Source organism: Bos grunniens, chromosome 8 (assembly GCF_055505025.1).
Source record: "Bos grunniens cultivar Pamir isolate PY7600 chromosome 8, Bosgru_T2T1.0, whole genome shotgun sequence".
NCBI classification, from domain to species: domain Eukaryota; kingdom Metazoa; phylum Chordata; class Mammalia; order Artiodactyla; family Bovidae; genus Bos; species Bos grunniens.
Genome location: NC_141172.1, coordinates 99,197,041 through 99,217,967, shown reverse-complemented (window position 1 = coordinate 99,217,967; position 20,927 = coordinate 99,197,041). Strand labels below are relative to the sequence as shown.

Sequence of the window (20,927 nt, the reverse complement as noted above, 5' to 3'; positions counted from 1 at the left end):
GTTAGGCTTGCTAGAGAGCTCCACTGTGCCTCTAAGGCTATGAAAACATATCTACAGGATGTGAATTCCAGATCTGAACAACTGGATCTGAGTTTCTCAGCATCAGCACTATGGACAGGTGGGGCAGGATAATTCTTCGTTGCAAGGGGAGGCGGCGCGTACTGAGCATTTTAGAATGCTTAGCTGCATCCTGCTAGATTCTAGTTGCACCCATTCCCCCTTCAGAGAGACCAAGCCCTCAAGTCAGCCTCCTGATTGCTGTCCTGAGGCTTGGCTGGTTTTCACAATGGTATCCACCAGAACTTCCTCCTCCAGGTCCAGGGTAGCAGAGCTTCATACACTGTAATGTGCACACAAATCCCTGGGGGGTTTTGTTACAAATGCAGATTCTGACTGGGAGGTCTGGGATGGAGCTAAGGATGCTCTAGTTTCAACATAGCCCCTGGGTGATGCTGATGCTTCAGGTCCTCAAACCACACTCAGCACTGGTTTAGTAACAAGAGGAGGGAGCAGCATAGGAAAACTGGCTGACATCCCATAACTTGGCTGGTTACCGGGTAACCTCTCGGTGCCTCAGCACCCTCACTTGAAAACCCGGGGTGATTGCAAGCATTAAGTAACAGGGTGCAGACAAAGCAACTGGTTTGGCATCTGGCACTGGGAAAATGTTAATCCCCTCCCCTTTTCTCTGAGCTCCTCCCAGCACCGTGCCTAGAAACCTCAAGGTCAAGGCATCCCTGGGGATTACAGGGAATCCCCTAGAAGAAAAAACTCAATTCCATTCTGAGTGGTGGTTGGCAAGAGAGGGATTTCTTCCCTTTTCTTTCTTCCAGCTTACACTCTCTCTGTTGGTTACACCATAACATCTGTCACCCTTTGGAGGCTGTGAATTGTTGAACTGTTTTCGTAATGAAGCGTACGATGAAAAGAATATTTAAAAACAATGTACACATTGTGATTTCATGCAAAAGCAATCTCTCCCACTCTCTGGGCCCATCTCCGAGCTGCATTTAACACTGATTTAAACTCTTCTCAAAAGGAAAAATTGATCTCAAACAGGGATCCACTTTGGATTGGATCAAAATTTCCAAAACCATTTGTGCATATTCCTCCCCAAATGAATGAAGTCTTCTCATCTGGAATTGTGTCCAGGGAGAATCCTTGCTATCCTTTGTAAGGATAAAATGTTCTGATGCAAAAATACTACTCTGCCAGGCTAAATATAGCCTTTTGGGTTCACAGAGCACATGGTACATGGACCTTGATTTTCATACACATACAGAGAGAGCTTTTGAATTCAGAGTTGTGCAGATTTTTCTAGAATATTAACTAAGATGAATTCCTTTGGGAAAATCATTCCCTCAACCACCCCCCTGCCCCTCACACATATGAAAAGGTCTCAACAATGGTGTCTTTCTCTATTTGTAGGCTGTATCAAAAAAAAAAAAGTATGTGAGGCATCACTCCAAACAAAGTAAGTTTCTGCATTATTCCACTGTGCAAATGACATCATGTGAATAGAAGCCGAGAAAGTCAGCTGCCCCAGTAGTTAACTGCCTAGAGGAAAGTGTGGTTTGGCCTTCCTCACACTTACCCCAGGTGCAGGGCTCCGTCAGCCCTGGCATAGCCCTGCATTCGAGCCCAGTCAGGCTGCGGGGAAGAAAGGCAAGCAGGCGTCCTTCCCTCTCTCCTATCTGGGGTTAGGGCTTCCCCCAGAGTCTGCAGGGCTGGTCTGTGCTAAAGGAAACCCCAGCTTCAGCCCTGGACCCCCAGGAGCAGCACATACACCTTGGGGAAATCACAGGGATGGACAGACGGCCACCTAAAGAACTCCTCTCTCTTCACAGAACTTGGAATGGTATGGGCAACCTGGTCCACACACATGCGCTCCTTCTAACCAAGAAAAAACGAAAACCCTGGAAGGCCTGGCAAAATTCTCTAAACTTCACTAACCCAGGGCATTCTAAGGCCCGTGGGGTAACGTTCAACCCAGTGCCCTTTGACAACCCAGGAAAAACTGCTCTCGCGTCACTATTTATCCTTGCTCAGCACAGTGATCATCCTTCCCAAGGCTTCCTCACTAAATCACACGTAGAGCTTATGAAAAACACATCTGAGAAGAGAGCTTAACAGCTGCGGGCTGGCACTGGTATACACTGATTTGATTGCTCACAAGCCTGTCTAGCAGATACGGAGTTTGGGACACTCAACAGCATAGAATGCTCACGTAGAGCCCTGCTGATGGAGCCCCAGGATTGCCATCATCATCTGCTCTTGGCATCACCAGCGGAACCGGTTGAAAAGGCGGCATCCGGGCTCCTCCCACAGGGATGATGCTGACAGTCTGTATCACACAGACACTGTCTGCTCCTCCATGGACACCTGGCTGAGGAATCACGTGTCCAGATATACTGCTCAACTGTAACAGGCAAATTCCCAGGAAACTGTGTCTTTATGCAGGGCTGAGGCCCCTAGACAGAGGACAGACACTGGAGAGTCACTGGCCCTGAGGTGGACAGTGCCCACCTCCAGAGGTGTTTTGAGGAGGGACTTCCCTCCAGTAGACAGTGACTAAAAAGTAAACTTCTCAGGGGCATTGTAAACTGGGTTAGGTGCTACAGTGTTCTGCTTTTTTAATCATGCTTTTTGTGAATCCCCAACTGCTTTTTTCTAACTGATTCACTTCCTTAAATACATACAGGCTTGTTCCAGTCCGGGCCCCCAACGCTGGCTGGAACCCTGAATTTGGTGGAAAGGTCTGGACCAAGGGTGAAGGTTACCTTTTATTTATTTTACAATTTTTATTGGAGTCTAGTTGACTTACAATGTTGTCTTAGTTTGGGGTGTACAGCAAAGTGAATTAGCTACACATACACATATATCCACTCTTTTTTAGATTCTTTCCCCATTTAGGTCATTACAGAGAGCCGAGTAGAATTCCCTGTACTGTGAAGTGGGTCCTTATTAGTGATCTACTTTATATAGTAGTGTGTATATGTCAATCCCAAGTTTCCAATTTATCCCTCCCTACCCTTTACCTCCTGCTAACCACAAGACTGTTTTCTACATCTGTGACTCTAATCTGTTTTGTAAATAAGTTCATTTGTACCGTTTGTTTGGTTTTTCCCCTAACATTCCACATATTAGCAGTATATTTGTCTTTCTCTGCCTGCCTTACTTCACTCAGTATGAAAATATCTAGGTTCATCTATGTTGTAGTAGTTGGTGTTATTTCATTCTTTTTATGACTGACTAGTATTCCATTTGAATGCAGAGTTCCAAAGAATAGCAAGGAGAGATTAAGAAAGCCTTCCTCAGCGATCAATGCAAAGAAATAGAGGAAAACAATAGAATGGGAAAGACTAGAGATCTCTTCAAGAAAATTAGAGATACCAAGGGAACATTTCATGCAAAGATGAGCTCGATAAAGGACAGAAATGGTATGGACCTAACAGAAGCAGAAGATATTAAGAAGAGATGGCAAGAATACACAGAAGAACTGTACAAAAAAGATCTTCACGACCCAGTTAATCACAATGGTGTGATCACTCACCTAGAGCCAGACATCCTAGAATGTGAAGTCAAGTGGGCCTTAGGAAGCATCACTAGGAACAAAGCTAGTGGAGGTGATGGAATTCTAGTTGAGCTATTTCAAATCCTAAGAGATGATGCTGTGAAAGTGCTGCACTCAATATGTCAGCAAATTTGGAAAACTCAGCTGTGGCCACAGGACTAGAAAAGGTCAGTTTTCATTCCAATCCCAAAGAAAGGCAATGCCAAAGAATGCTCAAACTACCACACAATTGTACTCATTTCACCTGCTACTAAAGTAATGTTCAAAATTCTCCAAGCCAGGCTTCAGCAATACGTGAACCGTGAACTTCCAGATGTTCAAGCTGGTTTTAGAAAAGTCAAGGGAACCAGAGATCAAATTGCCAACATCCGCTGGATCACCGAAAAAGCAAGAGAGTTCCAGAAAAACATCTACTTCTGCTTTATTGACTATGCCAAAGCCTTTGACTGTGTGGATCACAATAAACTGTGAAAAATTCTGAAAGACATGGGAATTCCAGACCACCTGACCTGCCTCTTGAGAAACCTGTATGCAGGTCAGGAAGCAACAGTTAAAACTGGACATGGAACAACAGACTGTTCCAAATAGGAAAAGGAATATGTCAAGGCTGTATATTGTCACCCTGCTTATTTAACTTATATGCAGAGTACATCATGAGAAACACTGGGCTTGATGAAGCACAAGCTGGAATCAAGATTGCCGGGAGAAATATCAATAACCTCAGATATGCAGATGACACCACCCTTATGGCAGAAAGTGAAGAAGACCTAAAGAGCCTCTTGATGGAAGTGAAAGAGGAGAGTGAAAAAGTTGGCTTAAAGCTCAACATTCAGAAAATGAAGATCATGGCATCCAGTCCCATCACTTCATGGCAAACAGATGGGGAAACAGTGGAAACAGTGGCTGACTTTATCTTCTGGGGCTCCAAAATCACTGCAGATTGTGACAGCAGCCATGAAATTAAAAGACACTTACTCCTTGGAAGCAAAGTTATGACCAACCTAGATAGCACATTAAAAAGCAGAGACATTACTTTGCCAACAAAGGTCCATCTAGTCAAGGCTATGGTTTTTCCAGTAGTCACGTATGGATGTGAGAGTTGGACTATAAAGGAAGCTGAGCACTGAAGAATTGATGCTTTTGAACTGCGGTGTTGGAGAAGACTCTTGAGAGTCCCTTGGACTGCAAGGAGATCCAACCAGTCCATCCTAAAGGAGATCAGTCCTGGGTGTTCATTGGAAGGACTGATGTTGAGGCTGAAACTCCAATACTTTGGCCACCTGATGTGAAGAGCTGACTCATTGGAAAAGACCCTGATGCTGGAAAAGATTGAAGGCAGGAGGAGAAGGGGATGACAGAGGATGAGATGGTTGGATGGCCTCACTGGCTCAATGGACATGTGTTTGGGTAGGCTCCGGGAGTTGGTGATGGACAGAGAGGCCTGGCGTGCTGTGGTTCATGGGATCGCAAAGAGTCGGACATGGCTGAGCAACTGAACTGAGTATTCCATTCTGCATACATAACACATCTTCTTTATCCATTCATCTGTCAATGGATATTTAGGTTGCTTCCACGTCCTGGAAATTCAAGTGCTGCTATGAATACTGGGGAGCATGGATGTTTTGGAATGATGATTTTCTCCAGAAATATACCTAGAAGTGGGATTGCTAGATCATATGACAGCTCTATTTTTAGTTTTTTAAGGAATCTCCATGCTGTTCTCCATAGTGGCGGTACCAATTTACATTCCCACAAACAACATAGGAGGGTTCCCTTTTCTCCACACCCTCTCTAGCATTTACTGTTTGTAGATCTTTTGATGATAGCCATTTTGACTCGTGTAAAGTGATGTTTCATTGTAGTTTTGATCTACACTTCTCTAATAATTAGTGATATTGAGCATTTTTTCATGTGCTTTTTTAACCTTCTGCATTTTTTTTTTAAAGAAATATCTATGTAGAGCTGCCAATTTTTTGACTGGGGCTTCCAAGGTGGCACTAGTAGTAAAGAACCTGCCTGACTATGCATGAGGTGTGAGCGACGTGGGTTCGATCCCTGGCCTGGGAAGATTTCCTGGAGGAGGAAATGGCAACCCATTCCAGTATTCTTGCCTAGAGAACCGCATGGACAGAGGGGCCTGGTGGGCTACAGTCCATGGGGCTGCAAAGAGTCAGGCACAACTGAGCGACTCAGCACACAGCACATATACACTTTTTTTTTTTAATTGGGTTTTTTTGTTGTTGTTGTTATTGAGCTGCAAGAGGTGTTGTATATTTTGGAGATGAATTATTTGTCAGTTCCTTCATCTGCAAATACTTTCTTCCATTCTGTGTGTTGTCTTCTCATTTTGTTCATGGTTTCCTTTGCCCTGGGAAAGGAACTCACCTTTTATGTGGGTTTGTTTCAAAGAAAGATTTGTAGCACTTAAGAATTAACTCAAAATGATGTCTCTGGTGTGTCAGCCTCATCCAGGTGCTAGATAATCATCTATCCAAACAGCCAACTCTACTGCAAATCCATGAGAAGTTCAATGGTTAAGACAAAAAGGACTGAATTTTCCAGGCTTCCCAGGCTCTTCTGAAAACCTTTTTTATTTTAACCCTCATGGCAAATCTTTACTTAATACATTCATCCCCATTCCTCCTTATGACAGAGTAAGCTCATTAGAGCTGACAAAAAGTCTTGCAGGAGTTGGTGAAGGGGGATCTCAGTGACCCGCATCCCACTGCCAGTCACCGGGTAAGCTGAAAGCCTAGGATTCTGGTCCTAAAAATTGGGGTCCATTTTCCGATTGAGAAACAACTGCTGATCTACTCAAAGCATCACAAGGGAGCAAGCAAAGATGACTGGAAGAAGTCTCAATACAACAGTGCAAGTGCTTTGTGGGGAAGGGAAGGAGAGGGATGTCAGTGAGATTCTCCAAGTCAGAAGGAGGGGCTGTGGGTGGCATGGAGGTCGGGCCTGGAGAACCTCCAGGCCCAAACATTCTTTATCTGATCCGTGTAAAGGATGAACAATTGATCTGCTACACAATTGCTGGAAGTTTTAAAGTTAACTTTTAAAACTGTTTACTTATTTGTGTCTGCCACAAAAACGAAAGAAGACTCTGGTTAATTTAAGAAAACAACCAACTTGGGGAGGAATACATGTGCAAGATGCTTTCGTTTCTATCTCATTTAACACAAGTTTTAAAGGAGGTAGGTTTTGGTACCCTCATATTTTGTAGATGAGGGAACTAAGACTCAGTTTATGTGATATGCTCTAGATCTCACAGAGAATTTGGCCAACACACTAATGAATCCCTGGTGACTCAGTGGTAAAGAATCCTCCGGCAATGCAGGAAATGAAGGTTCAATCTCTGTGGGGAAGATCTGCTGGAGAAGGAAATGGCATCCCACTCCAGTATTCTTGCCTGAAAAATCCCATGGCAGAGAGGAGCCTGGGGGCGTACAGTTCATGGGGTTGCAAGAGTCGGATGACACTTAGCGATTACACCACCACTACCCAATGAATGTGAGCCCTGCCACCCTCTGGATAACTGGGGTGGTATGCTGCTGCTGCTGCTTCTGCTAAGTCGCTTCAGTCGTGTCCAACTCTGTGTGACCCCATAGACAGTAGCCCACCAGGCTCCTCTGTCCCTGAGATTCTCCAGGCAAGAACACTGGAGTGGGTTGCCATTTCCTTCTCCAATGCATGAAAATGAAAAGTGAGAGTGAAGTTGCTCAGTCGTGCCCAACTCTTAGCGACCCCATGGACTTCAGCCTACCAGGCTACTCCGTCCATGGGATTTTCCAGGCAAGAGTACTGGAGTGCGTTGCCATTGCCTTCTCCGGGGTGGTAAAGTATATGCATATTTGGCTCTGCTCACCCCATCTGGTCCAGTCAAACATCAAACCAACCATGAAATCCCTGAAAGGAGGAGCTCAAAGCACAGTGACATCCCCACCAAGTTCTACGGCTTTGTCCCCTTCCCTGGCATTCACACCATGACTCCCTCAACTCAGACATGGATCCTCCAAGGCAAAGAAACCACCTATAAGAAGCTCCATCATTTCATCCCCACCCCATCCTCTGCCTGAATAAGGAAACCCTCAGCATTCTACCTCCAAAGGGTATCTTTTCCAATAGCATGGCCCATGGGGTCTTTCTGAGATTCCAACCAACAAGGGAACAAATGCCACTCACATGTCCTTTGACCCTACTCAAATGTGTCCCCCCACATCCTGGTAACACTCCTTGTTCTTAGATTTGAAAGAGAAGTTCCAAAGAGAAAGAGGTCAAAGGGCCCAAGGATGCTCTCGGTCCCTCTGCCTATGCTGTTGTCCTCTTCTGCACCTCCTCAATCTCAGAATTCACTTCAAAAGGCAAAAAGAACCTCTGGCTAAACCCTGGAAAAAACGCATCCTGCTTTACTGTAGGAAGAAGGCAAAGTCTTGATTAACTCATTTTTCTGGGGCTCAACTTTCATAGACTGGGGCAAAGAACTGGAACTACATTTATATTGGGATTTCTGTTTTGTTTTTTTTTTTCCAAAAGCCAGCCTCTAGAGCCTGTCCTGGACTAGGTTTGGCAATTACACTTCTGCCCTCCTATAAATTATAATTCATATCTACGCTAACATCACACTAAGACTACAAAATCCTGAACGGTCAAAAGGAGGACAACAGTATATGCACCAAGAAGGCAATGGCACCCCACTCCAGTACTCTTGCCTGGAAAATCCCATGGGCGGAGGAGCTGGTGGGCTGCAATCCGTGGGGTTGCAAAGAGTTGGACACAACTGAGTGACTTCACTTTCACTTTTCACTTTCATGCACTGGAGAAGGAAATGGCAACCCACTCCAGCGTTCTTGCCTGGAGAATCCCAGGGACAGGGGAGCCTGGTGGGCTGCTGTCTATGGGGTCACACAGAGTCGGACACGACTGAAGTGACTTAGCAGCAGCAGCAAACTCATTAAGGCAGAAAGTTATCAAAGTGGGGTAGTCATTTAATACATCTTACAAACATCTTCATCAACAACAGTTGGAAAAAAAATTTTAAGACTTGGTTTTAAACTTTAGTTACTGTATTAGAGCACTCCATTTCTTAAGTATTCTTATTAATCAAGTCCTATTTAAATCATATAAACATACTCTATAACTTTCTTTTTGAGTAAAATATAGGTTTGCCCCAATATCCGAAAGTAGATTATTCCTATGAAACTTTTGGTAAGCTGAAATGGCATAAAGTAAAGAGAATACCTGCCTTCACATTACAGCAGGCATTTCACTTTTATGAAAGACTCATGTTATAATTTAATAATAGCTTTTTTCATAAAAATGAAAATCTTTGGATTTCTTTCAGTGAGTGAGCTATAGATCCTGGGTAAAAGCTAAGTGGCAATAATCCCAACTTTCAGAAAGTGGGAGAAACCTGTAGTTGTTTTTCCTGTTAGAAAAGAGATGCTTTCCACTTTCTATGATACATTTCTGGAAAATGTGTTTGAAGGACATACGTCCAAAACTCAACAACAGTCATAAATTCTTAGGAGGTGATTCTCTAACAAAGATATTTCTGCCTCTCCCTCTCCTTCTCCATCTGTTTCCTATGATGGTTCAAGGAGACGCTGCCTCTGTCAGGCCCAAGCCACCCAAAGTGCTCCTGGACGAGGCTGGTGCTAGTGCAGGGCCCTGGAGCTTAAGCTTTTTCAGCATCACAGAAAATCTGCCTCTAGGTGTCAAGTTTACACAGTACAAAAAAAAAATAAAAATAAAAAAATTCAATCTTTTAGCAAAACTTACTAAACTTGTTGAAACTGATAAGTGTATTAATCAATTCCTTGAAATTTCCAATAGCTTGTGCAGGATGTCTGACCAATAATCTAAGCAAATGGTGCCTCCTATGTGTCTCAAGATCCAAAGGACAGCCATTCCAGAGGCTAATTCATGAGAGATCATACCAGAGTTGATAAAATGGATTAAATTAAAAACCAGAACTGGTTTTCGGAAGTCAATTCTCAACATGCTCCTGTTTTCATCATTAAAACCCCTCAACACAACTCCCATCCAAGTTCAATTTCATCTTTATCTGAAACATTTCTCATTGTCCTGATAAGTAGAGACTTGTGATGACAACCTTGATAGAAATCTAGGACACGGGTGCTTTAAGAGTCCACCAAATCTATAAAGACAGTGGAATCTAGACAATAATTGTAATAATTAATTAGAAAGCCTGGGGTATTAGCATTGTTCAAAAAAATAACATTTACTAGTATAATTTCTACATTAAAATACTGAAAGGTTTAGAATTAAAACAACCAGTGGATCACTTCCCCCTCACTTGATAACTAAATTAAGACAATCTGTTCCATTTTATTAGCCAGAGATCCTGAGGCTAGTGAGTCAGAAGGAGCCACTTATGAAAGTGAAATAAATTCTGACAACACTACCCTAAACTCTGCAGGCAGGAAGCCATTTCAACTGTCATGCCAGAACTATGAGATAATGGGTATTTCAAAATGTTTGTCCCATCTCAAAGCCCAGTCTCACACTAGCATCTTGGCATCCCAGAAATAAGTTGAAAATGAACTCCACTGCCAGAGAAACATCATAACACTTAATTGCCCACTTAATCGTTAGTAAGGAATCTAGAGACTCAAGTGCTCTCCTGGCTCATGACTGATTTTATTGGTGCAGCTCAAAATAACTGCTGGGCCCTCAAGACCCATGGTGTGCCCACTCAAAGGAGAAGATGCCCTTTAAGCAAAGAACCTATGTCAAAACTGGGAAGGAAGGGGCTGGCAGCAGACAGTCATTAAGAAGGGGCTTTAAGGCAGTTTCAGTTCTTATAAGACTTGATGTTTAAAGAAGCAGTGGACTCCTTACTAAATATGCCTCATTTACTAAATATGCCTCATTTCTAGACCTGTTACTCTGAAATTTTATTGATCAAATTTGAGGAGGCTGCCAGAAGTAGGAGAGTGTTTAACTGGGAACATTTCCAGGAAGAAAAATGTGATGCTTAAATGAACTCAACTACAGCAAACCAAGGAAACAAATCCCCTGAGATTACACCAGTGAGTGGTGGGTTTGTACTAACTCAGCCACCAGGTGCCAGTGACCGGGGGTTAAGATGAAGGGCGCTCCCTAGGAGTTGTTTGCTGGCTCGTATATACCATACAGATGTGTGTATCTGTGAGTGCGCGCAGTCTTTTCGAAGGTACATACTTTGCCAGGGAAGCGGGGGTGGGGGTGGGGGTGGGTCCGCAAGTTTGCCCAAATTAACGGTGCTGCACTTAAAACTGCTCCAGGGAAGGGTACAGATTTGCCAATGTCTCACCACAAAGCCTATCAGAACCAAACTATTATTGCCCCACGCGGAAATTGGCTTTACTGGGTCTGGAGAAATAATCCACCATCGCTCCAAACGAGTCACTTCGCTCCCAGATGCTCCATTTTTGCGGACTGGGGAGAGAGTCCCCAAGGCTGCTCATCTGGCACCCGAGCAGGGGAAGCTCAGAAACCACCTTGCGAGGTCCGCTCCCGCTGGTCCACCCGCCGCTCGGTTCCCCACCACCAGCAGCCACCGCTTGGCCTTCCGCGCTCACCCACCACCAGCGCCGACGCTCCCCGCCCGCCCCGCCTCCCGCCACGGGCTCCCAGGCCGCCCGCTCTCCCAGACTTCCATTCAGTCCCATGTTCTCCACTAGAATTTCTCTAGAATTTCTCAGGGCCGCCAGTATCTCCTAGCTCCTAACCCAGGAGGCGCGCCTTCTCTTCTCCACCGCGATAACAGAACACTTTGTCCAGCTCGCCACCACGACCCGCCCCTACGACTCCCCCACAGTGTCCCCACGAAGGGGGCAAAGACATAGTCTCCAGCTTTATCCGTCATAAAACACCAGATCCTAATAGCTGGGCTCCTGGCCTCAGACCAAACTTCAAGGCTCAGCTCGGACTCGGATTCCCCTCCTTCAGCAGCGTCTTCCCAGAACGCGTGCCCCCAGAGGCTCTGGCTGGTTGGAGACCCGGCCGTTTTCGGCCTCGGTCTCGCTACAAAGCTCCTGACTTCCGAAATCGCCCCCAGCGCTGCCATCTAAGGAGTCAGGACCCGCGCCTTCCTCTCGAGCTGGAACCAGCGGCTCCATCCACCGCTGCTCCCAGGTTTGGAGAGGCAGCTATGGCCCTTTGATTTTTCTCTGCCTTTCCTGTACAGCTCGGCTCTGCTTGTGGTTGGTGGAGGGAGTGGGAGGAGGGATTCCTAACCTTATTATTAAAAAAAAAAAAAAAACATATATAAGTGAATAAGTATTGAATAAAGCAGCCAAACGCTGGCCCTCCCCCAAACCTAGGAATTCAAAGCCACATGGTCACAGCCCTTTCCAAGAAAGGCAGGCCCCCTCTCCGCACACTCTCCACTAGGCAAGGACCATAAAAGCCCTTTAAAGCCCTCGGTGCATCCAAGGGCTTCCCAGATCACCAGTCCCTCCCGAGCCACCCTATCCCCGCGCCAGAGGCCCCAACACCAGGAGGGCGACCCGGGGACTAGGTGTCTGAGGCCGCCGCGCCCCAGCTTGGACACCCACCTTTGGGCGCCGGATCCCGGGGGCGCTGTCCTCCGGCTGCGCTCTGGCGCGGCCCCTGCCTCCTCCTCGGGACGTCCGGGAGATTCCGCGGAAAGGCGTTCAGCTGCCCCTGACTGGGGCAAGCGCATCTGCCGAGAGCCGCGGCCGCCGGGCGCGCTGGAGTGCTGGGAGCGCCGCCCGCCGCCTCCCGGAGCCCGCCCCGTCCCCGCCCCCTTCTCGGCGCCCTGGACCTCGGCCCGCCCCTCCGCTTCCACACCCCCTCCCCAACCACCCACACCTTCCGTCTGCGGTTTTGGCGGAATCGTTACACAAACTGAGAAACCAAGAAATGAGTGGATGGATAAATTGGAGGGACGGAGGGACGGTGGCATGGGGCAAGTGACGCCGAGTATATCCTAACCCGGGAGAGGGCTCTGTGTCTGGGTCCGTGGACTTGTGTTCGCGCAGGGGTGGGCGTGTCGGCGTGTGTGCATGTGGACGTGTGTGTTGATGTATACACACATGTGTGTATACGGGTGTGTGTGTGTCCTTACAACGCCGAAACTGCTGAGTTCCTAAACGAGGGGTCGAGTTCCTCGGGACTGACTGTGTCTGGTAAGGAAGCCAGCTGGGAGCGGTTGGGAGGCGCATCTTTGTCATGCGGCTGGCGGCTCCGTGTGTTTTGGGCTTCTCCCTGATGTGCTCCAGAGACTGAGACCCGGACCAGGATGCTTCCGGTCACTGGCCTGCCAGAGCCTCACGCTGCCCTCCGCGTCGTGCCAGCTGGTGGCCTGTTGTCAGAGCACGTGTGTTAACAAAGCCAGCGGTGGGGAAGGAGGCAGCTGATACACAGCGTGGGACTCGACCCGATCCGGAGAGTGGCCAGCCATCCCCCACTCCGGAGCTGTCTGAAATTTCAGCATGTCATACCCTCCCCCACTATGAATATTTAAATAATGTTAATGACCCTTTGTAAGTGGACCGTCTAGAAATCCCGAGAGGACTCAGAAACACCTCACACACACAAAACAATATTTTTAAAAGCAAGGCGTTCTCCTCAGAGGAAATGTAATATGAACATAATATATAGTCAGATTTCTTGAATTCAGCTTTCCACTAGGCATGGTCAAGTTTTCCATTTTCCCAGTGATTCTCTCTCTCCAGCTCTGCAGGTCAGAGCCCCTTACTCTCCCAGCCTTCATCCTCTGTTGGCCTGCTTTTTTCTGAACCGCTGGTCAAAATACTGGGGTCCTCTTTTAAGACTCAATTCTGCGTGCCAGCGTCCTTGATTTCCTATGGGGTTTCCCTGTGGCTCACATGCTGCCTGCAATGCAGGACACCCAGGTTCGATCCTTGGGTCAAGAAGATCCCCTGGAGAAGGGAATGGCAACCCACTCCAGTATGCTTGCCTGGGAAATCCCACGCACAGAGGAGCTGGTGGTCCACAGTCCATGGAGCTGCAAAGAGTCAGACACAACTGAGCAACTAACACTTTCTTTGATTTCCTATACAAGAAATGATAACATGGGGACCTGTCCAGCTAAAGACACAGTAAAAAAATAGCATCCAACCAGAAAGGTTTACCATTTGGAGGTTTATTCACACCTTGGGCTTCCCTGGTGGCTCAGAGGGTAAAGCGTCTGCCTGCAATGCAGGAGACCCGGGTTCGATTCCTGGGTCGGGAAGATCCCCTGGAGAAGGAAATGGCAACCCACTCCAGTATTCTTGCCTGGAAAATCCCATGGACTGAGGAGCCTGGTAGGCTACAGACCACTGGGTCACAAAGAGTCAGACACGACTGAGCAACTTCCCTGAAGGGGAGGTAGGGGGTGGGGGTAAAGACTACAATGCAGACCTCAGCTGTTCTCCGCAGGGTTCCTGAAAGTCTATAGGCTTCTTTTTGTTGGCATTTAAGAATTGTTTCACCAGCCTTTTTGCATGTTTGTCTCTTTGACTGTTGAATTTCAATAGAATTTACTGACCAGTGGCCGAGATTACAAAGCTTCAGCCTCAATAAATCCTTTTCCTTCCTTCCTTTCTTCTTTTCTTTTTTCCTTTCTTTATCTCTTTCTTTACTTCTTTCTTTCAGTTCTTCATGTCACTGACTTGAGTTAAATATTTGGTGCCCTACATCATGATCTATTTTTTATATTTTTAATCTATTTTTAACATTTTATTTTTTATATGTATTTTTAAAGTCTATTGAATTTGTTACAATAGTCCTTGTTTTTTATGTTTTGGCTTGAATCGTAACTCCTGCATGGAAGGCAAAGTCTTAATCACTAGACAACCAGGGAAGTCTCTTAACATTTTAATATCGTGTGAAAACTCACATTGAAATGAACATGTTTGGGGACAGTTATTTATTTATATGGACCATAGATTCTTCAAGGAAAGAGTCTAACAATACAGAGGTGAGATTTTTAAGAACAGTATTAGGGGCGAGTGCATCGTCACTCTTTCTTCCTATATTCTTAAATTCAGTCAGATCAGATCAGATTAGATCAGTCGCTTAGTCATGTCCGACTCTTTGCGACCCCATGAATCGCAGCACGCCAGGCCTCCCTGTCCATCACCAACTCCCAGAGTTCACTCAAACTCGTGTCCATCGAGTCAGTGATGCCATCCAGCCATCTCATCCTCTGTCGTCCCCTTTTCCTCCTGCCCGCAATCCCTCCCAGCATCAGACTCTTCTCCAATGAGTCAACTCTTCGCATGAGGTGGCCAAAGTACTGGAGTTTCAGCTTTAGCATCATTCCTTCCAAAGAACACCCAGGACCGATCTCCTTTAGAATGGACTGGTTGGATCTCCTTGCAGTCCAAGGGACTCTCAAGAGTCTTCTCCAACACCACAGTTCAAAAGCATCAATTCTTCGGCGCTCAGCTTTCTTCATCATTTACAAATCAAATTTGTTTCATAATTAGAAACAGTACAGCAATTTATGGGCTTCCCTGATAGCTCAGTTGGTGAAGAGTCCGCCTTGCAATGCAGGAGGCCCTGGTTCGATTCCTGGGTTGGGAAGATCCACTGGAGAATGGAAAGGCTACCCAACTCCAGTATTCTGGCCTAGAGAATTCCGTGGACTGTATAGTTCATGGGGTCACAAAGGGTCAGACACAGCAATTTACACCAGCTTTATTCTGAATTCTTTCCTAAAGCAATGTCAGTGTTAATATTACTGTAATATTATGTGTAAATATGAATTAATGCTAATTTTCTGTTAATATTAATTTTAAAGTTCTGGCATATCCTACAGAAAACTATGGGGAATATTAATTTAGGAGAAATACATATTCAATAGATATTAATTTACAAAAACATTTCCTTTTCTTTCATCTTATAAGACATTAAAGAGAAAGCCATGATTAAATTACCCTCTTTTAAAATATAAAGGCATGGTACATACCAGGACTCAGAAATACTTGTTTAATTTGTTCTATGAAATCAATGCAAAGGTTTGAACATCTGCTGCTGCTGCTGCTGCCAAGTCACTTCAGTCGTGTCCGACTCTGTGCGACACTGTAGACAGCAGCCCACCAGGCTCCCCCGTCCCTGAGATTCTCCAGGCAAGAACACTGGAGTGGGTTGCCATTTCCTTCTCCAAATGCGTGAAAGTGAAGTCGCTCAGTTGTGTCCGACCCTCAGCGACCCCATAGACTGCAGCCTTCCAGGCTCCTCTGTCCATGGGATTCTCCAGGCAAGAGTACTGGAGTGGGGTGCCCTTGCCTTCTCTACATATGAAAGTAAAAACTGTTTTAAATTAACATTTTTTCCCCCTAGGTCGGTGGTTCTCAATCAAGGGTAATTTGACACCCCAACCCCCACATGCACCCCTGGACAGTTTTGGCGATGTCTGAAGACATTTTTTGATTGTCATATGGGTGTGGGGTGCTACTGATAGAGGCCAGGGATGTTGCTAAACGTCCTGAAAGGTACGCACTGTCACCTAACAACAAAAGGGTTTTGCATCCCAAACATCAAGAGTGCCGAGGCTGAGGTATCTTGCCCTGGACTCAAAGCCAGGACTAAGGGGGCTTATCTGGTGGTGCAGCGGGTAGGAATCCACCTGCCAATGCAGGGGACACAGATTCCATCCCTGGGCAGGGAAGATTCCACAGAGCAGCTAAGCCTGTGCGCCACAACTACTGAAGCCCGTCCGCCTAGCCTGTTCTCCACAACGAGAGAAGCCAGCACAGTGAGAAGCCCAGGCACCGCCGCTAGAGAGGAGCCCCACTCACTGCAACCAGAGAAAGTCCACTTGCAGCAGTGAAGACCCAGTGTAACCAGAAATACATACATAAATAAGATTTGTTTTAAAAGCCAGGACTAAGGACCACAGATTTCAGGACCATGTCTGTGTTTATTAAAAAGGCAAATTCCTGGGCTCCACCTTTACCTACCAAGTCAGAATCTCTGGGGGCAGGACCAGGGAAACTGTGTTAACAGCTCCTAGGGATTCTTAAGAACAGGAAAGTGAGAAACACTGGAGATAAGAAAGGCAGGCTTTACTACCCAATGCATGCTTATGGGCTCATCGCATCATATGTGTCTTAACATGATAATAGTTATTAGAGCTGAGAATGTTTTATGAAATATATTGGCTCTTTGATCCATGTAAGAAGCACTTAGGAGCAAATAAAGGGCTATTGATTCTGTAAGAAAAGACAAACAAACATAGCTGGGATGTGGAAATATTAAATGCTCCCTACATCATTAGGGCACAAAACCGTCTATGGGACTGTTGTTTGGCAAGAGAGAAAGTCAGGACTTTTTTCCCTATGGTCTAAATGTACGTTTTTGCTTATGTACCATGCCATATCACCTGCCCATTTTAAATGGTGTTCCTGAGCAAAAGTGGCCTCCAGGGGACCCCAGAAATAGAATGTACTTGGTAGAGAAACACCAGAAGTAAAGGTTGGGTGTCCAGTAAAGGACTCAGCCTAGACACAGATTGACAGAGCCTCTTCTTACTCCCCAAGCTTATAGAAGAATAGAAGCTGGAAAAAAAAAAAAAAAAAAAAGACCTATGAGTGGCTCAGAGAGCTGAGCTAAAAACTCAAAGAAGGGGCCAAGACTGGTCAATCATAAAAAAGAATTTGCCATTTCCTACTTCCAGCAAGGAGAAAGACATCAATAAGCATCAGTGAGGTATAATCAGCTGGGTATAATCCTCAAGAACAAAATGTGTCTCAGAAAACAAAGGTTTGCTAGAAAACAAAAGAGTAAGAATAAGATGGAAAAGCAAACAAAACTGACACCAAAAAGGTTGGCCCCTATCAAACCAAAAGCCCTAGATCTGTGGGACTTTCCCACCAAGTACCAGGTAAAGTCACTGGAATGTAAGGAACAATCCCAAGCCCAAGGACATCCCCATGGGACCAGATGCACCATTGTAAATCTAAGACAAGAAACAAACGGGGAAATATTTGCAACATACATAACAATGTTAATATGCAATCTAATATGCAAAGAGTTCTTACAAATCAATATGAAAATTGAAGAAAATTACCAACTCTCTAATAGAAAAAAATTAACCAGTCACTTATAGACAAATAAGTATAACTGGCCATTGAACTTAAGAAAAGATGCCCTAACTCTTCCTCATCTAAAAAAAAAATACAAGTGAAAATTGTGATATAATATATTTTGCTTCTGATATCAGAAAATACATTAAATACAAATATCTATTATTGGTGAGAAAAATGATGAAAATTAACTGTACATTGTTGAAGAGAATATAAACTAATATTAATAGATTGATAAATTTGTTAGAGAATTTGGTGCTAGCTCTTAAAATTTTTAAAAAAATGTTTATACCATTGAACTTGCAGTTTACTCTTAGAATTCAGAAGCTTATAAAATCTGTGAGTCAGAAGACTAAAGTTGTGAGGAGTCAGCAAATGAGAAATTTCTGATCATAGAAAAGGGCCAAAATAAAGAAATTACTTAATATAAACTTTTAAAGTTGCTTGCTGTGTAATGTTGTGATGTAAGTACTTTGGATATCTCCTCAACCTCTGATAACAGCATTTATTTGGAGAGCCAAAGGCAAGGGGCTTATATATGACTCAGTGCGGTTGGATATCAGGCTAAAAGGATGTGAGATTAAGAATTCAGACAAAAGAGGTCTTCCTTGGTGGCTCAGTGGTAAAGAATCCACCTGCCAATGCAGGAGACATGGGTCTGATCCCTGGTCAGAAGATCCCACATGCCTTGGGGCAACTAAGCCCGAGGGCCGCCACCACTAAGCCCACACGCTGCAGCTACTGATGCTCCACAGCACTGGACGCCGCCGCAGTGAGAAGCTGGCGCACCGCAATTAGCGAGCAGCCCCCTCTTGCCACAACTAGAGAAAAGCCGGCACAGCAATGAAGACCCAGCACAAATAGGCTATTTTTAAAAGGAAGAAGAATTCAGACAAAAGAGGAAATCAGAACAAGAAGTGACCAGTAAAACCAACTCCATCCCACTTGAGTTAACCACCTGAGTAACAAAATCCATAAAAATAGTGGGTAGGCACTGGACCACCTCTAACATTTTGTGGGTAAGGTCCAAGTAATTTTAATTTAAATATAAAAGGAATAATTTTCCCTTGCAGGCTGTGGGACCTGGGATAGCCAGCCAACAAACTCCTAGGATGTACTCCTTTGGCTTATTTTCTAATTCTGATAGTGGTAAAACCAGATGACTAGGATGTTTCGTTCCGTTAAGCAAATTTCCCACTTAAGATATTTCTCCACTCATTTCTGACTCTTATGAAAGGGCAAAAACGTATTCCCTAGGTAATGTAAGCAGTGATGCCATCCTTGCCTTTTCCATAGAAGAGATATTCCATCCATATAATGTTTGAACCATCAGCTTTATGAATGAATACACAACATATAAGACAGGCTGTGGACTGTTTGTTTTGACTTGTAGTTGTTTTACCAAATGGAAAACACTCTCGTCAAAACCATCTCTTCTCTAGGGTCACGTCTGGTTGCTGAGTGATGGTCAGCTCTTAAGACTGCATCATCTGAGGACTTTTCCTGGTGGTCCAGTGGCTAAGACTCTGTCCTCCCAGTGCAGGGCACCTGGGTTCAGTCCCTGGTTGGGGAACAAGATCCCACATGCTGCAACTAAGGCCTGGTGCAGCCAAATAAATAAATAAGAACAAAAAGGAAAAAGGAAAGACTGCATATCAGTGTTTCCCAAGCTACCCCATATTGAGTGTAGCTGGAAAACTGGGGGGAAAAAAAATCAAAAAATAAAAAAACCTGAATCAATTTCCCTAGACGATCTGGAGTTCAGGAATCTCTGTTTCAGTTTCTCACGTGATTCTATGACACAGCCTGGTTTGAGACCCACTTGGGGTGGACACAATTATCCTTGGGCAGGGGAAGGAGAGAGCAAGTGAACACCGGGACAAGGATGGCTGTCGCATAAGAACACTTGGCTCCTGGACCACGTTCACTCCCGTTCTTGGCCGAGATTGTGGCCGCCTGCCTTTCCTTCATTTCCTCTCCAGGGTCTCTGGCTTCCTGTGCCCGAGGAAGTTCCTTTCCAGCATGTTCCATATTTATTTCCTTCCCCTGCATCCTCACACTTGGCCTCTCCTCTGCCAAACCCTCTCACACAAGGAAATGGTGACCTGAAGACATTCACCCCAATGCTTGAGACTCCTTTTTTTTCCCCAAAGACTTTTATAAACCTTCCACAGAAACTTTCCAAAAGCCAAGCAACTCCTGCCCGTATGACTGCTTTCATTTTGTCCCACATGGTAGACCTGGACATGTGCCTTCTCTACGTTGACAAAGTGACAGCCGTGCACCCAGACTGCCCCTGATAACAAACAGTTTTAAATGGTATCACTATAAAGTGCAGGTCTCTAGTATTCCAAGCTAAAAGCATCAGTGAAATGCAGCAACATGGGAGGTGCCTGGCTGGAAAGGATGGAAGGAAAATGCTATTTGTGGATAGGAAAGGCAGAGAGAATGCTGAGGAAAGAGTCGCCCTCTGAGGGAGGTAGGAAGACACAGATCGGGTACAGGGAACCACTGTGGGGCCCACATCTTCAGAGCCCTCAAAGCTCTGTGTTAATGACAAGAATGCACTCATGTATTGCTTTGGTAATTGACAACAAAGCCCAGAGGCTTAAGTTCTTTGTTTCTTGATTGCGAACTTTATCTCATTTAACAACTGAAGCATTTAAAAAATCTAGTAAACACTTGGGAGTTCATGCCCTAATGGAGACACAGCATAAAACAAGGCACTTTTTAAGCATGGCACTACAAACACAAAATCTGCCAAATATACTTGGAATGTCCAGGAAGGTACAGAGTGTGTTCACAGACAGGACGACGGGAGCAGCGCGCCAGTGCGGAGGCAGTTTCTGCTGAGTAAACCCGGTGAATTTGCTTCTCATTAGCGATCTGTTTTATTTTATTTATTCCCTTTTTTGGACTGTGCTGCATGCTTTGTTGGATCTTAGTTCCCCGACCACGATGAACCCAGGCCAGCAGTGAAAGCGCAGAGTTCACCCAGGGATTTCCCAGATATCTGTGTTTTAAATACAAAACTACCTTTCTTTCTGGCAGTGCTTAATTCCTTTTCACTTGAGGTGAGAATGATTTTTTAGTTTTTTAAAAAAATGAGACTAGCATTTTCCCAGTCATGCTCAAGTGTTTTCCTCAGAACTTTTAAGTACAGGCTGTTAATTTATACAAAAGAACCATAAGGTTTTTCAGTCTTATTAGGGGAAAAAGGACTAAACTTGACATTTTAAATTTTAATCATTCTGATTATCGCAGAGGGGTGGTCTGTGCAGTAA

The 20,927-nt window shown here is 45.1% G+C and overlaps 1 protein-coding gene across 12 annotated transcripts in view; it reads right to left on the bottom strand.

Annotated features, from left to right (window-relative positions):
- PALM2AKAP2 (PALM2 and AKAP2 fusion) overlaps nt 1-20,927 on the bottom strand; it is a 522,805-nt gene that overhangs the window by 109,796 nt on the left and 392,082 nt on the right. The window contains exon 1 of one of the 12 annotated variants that reach the window (XM_086315919.1): nt 12,139-12,319. The exons of 10 other annotated variants lie outside the window; for them this stretch is intronic. The gene's annotated coding sequence lies outside the window, so the exon portion shown is untranslated. Of the gene's footprint in view, nt 1-12,138; nt 12,320-20,927 lie in introns of those variants that run through there. One more of the 12 variants, XM_086315916.1, reaches the window with a different exon arrangement.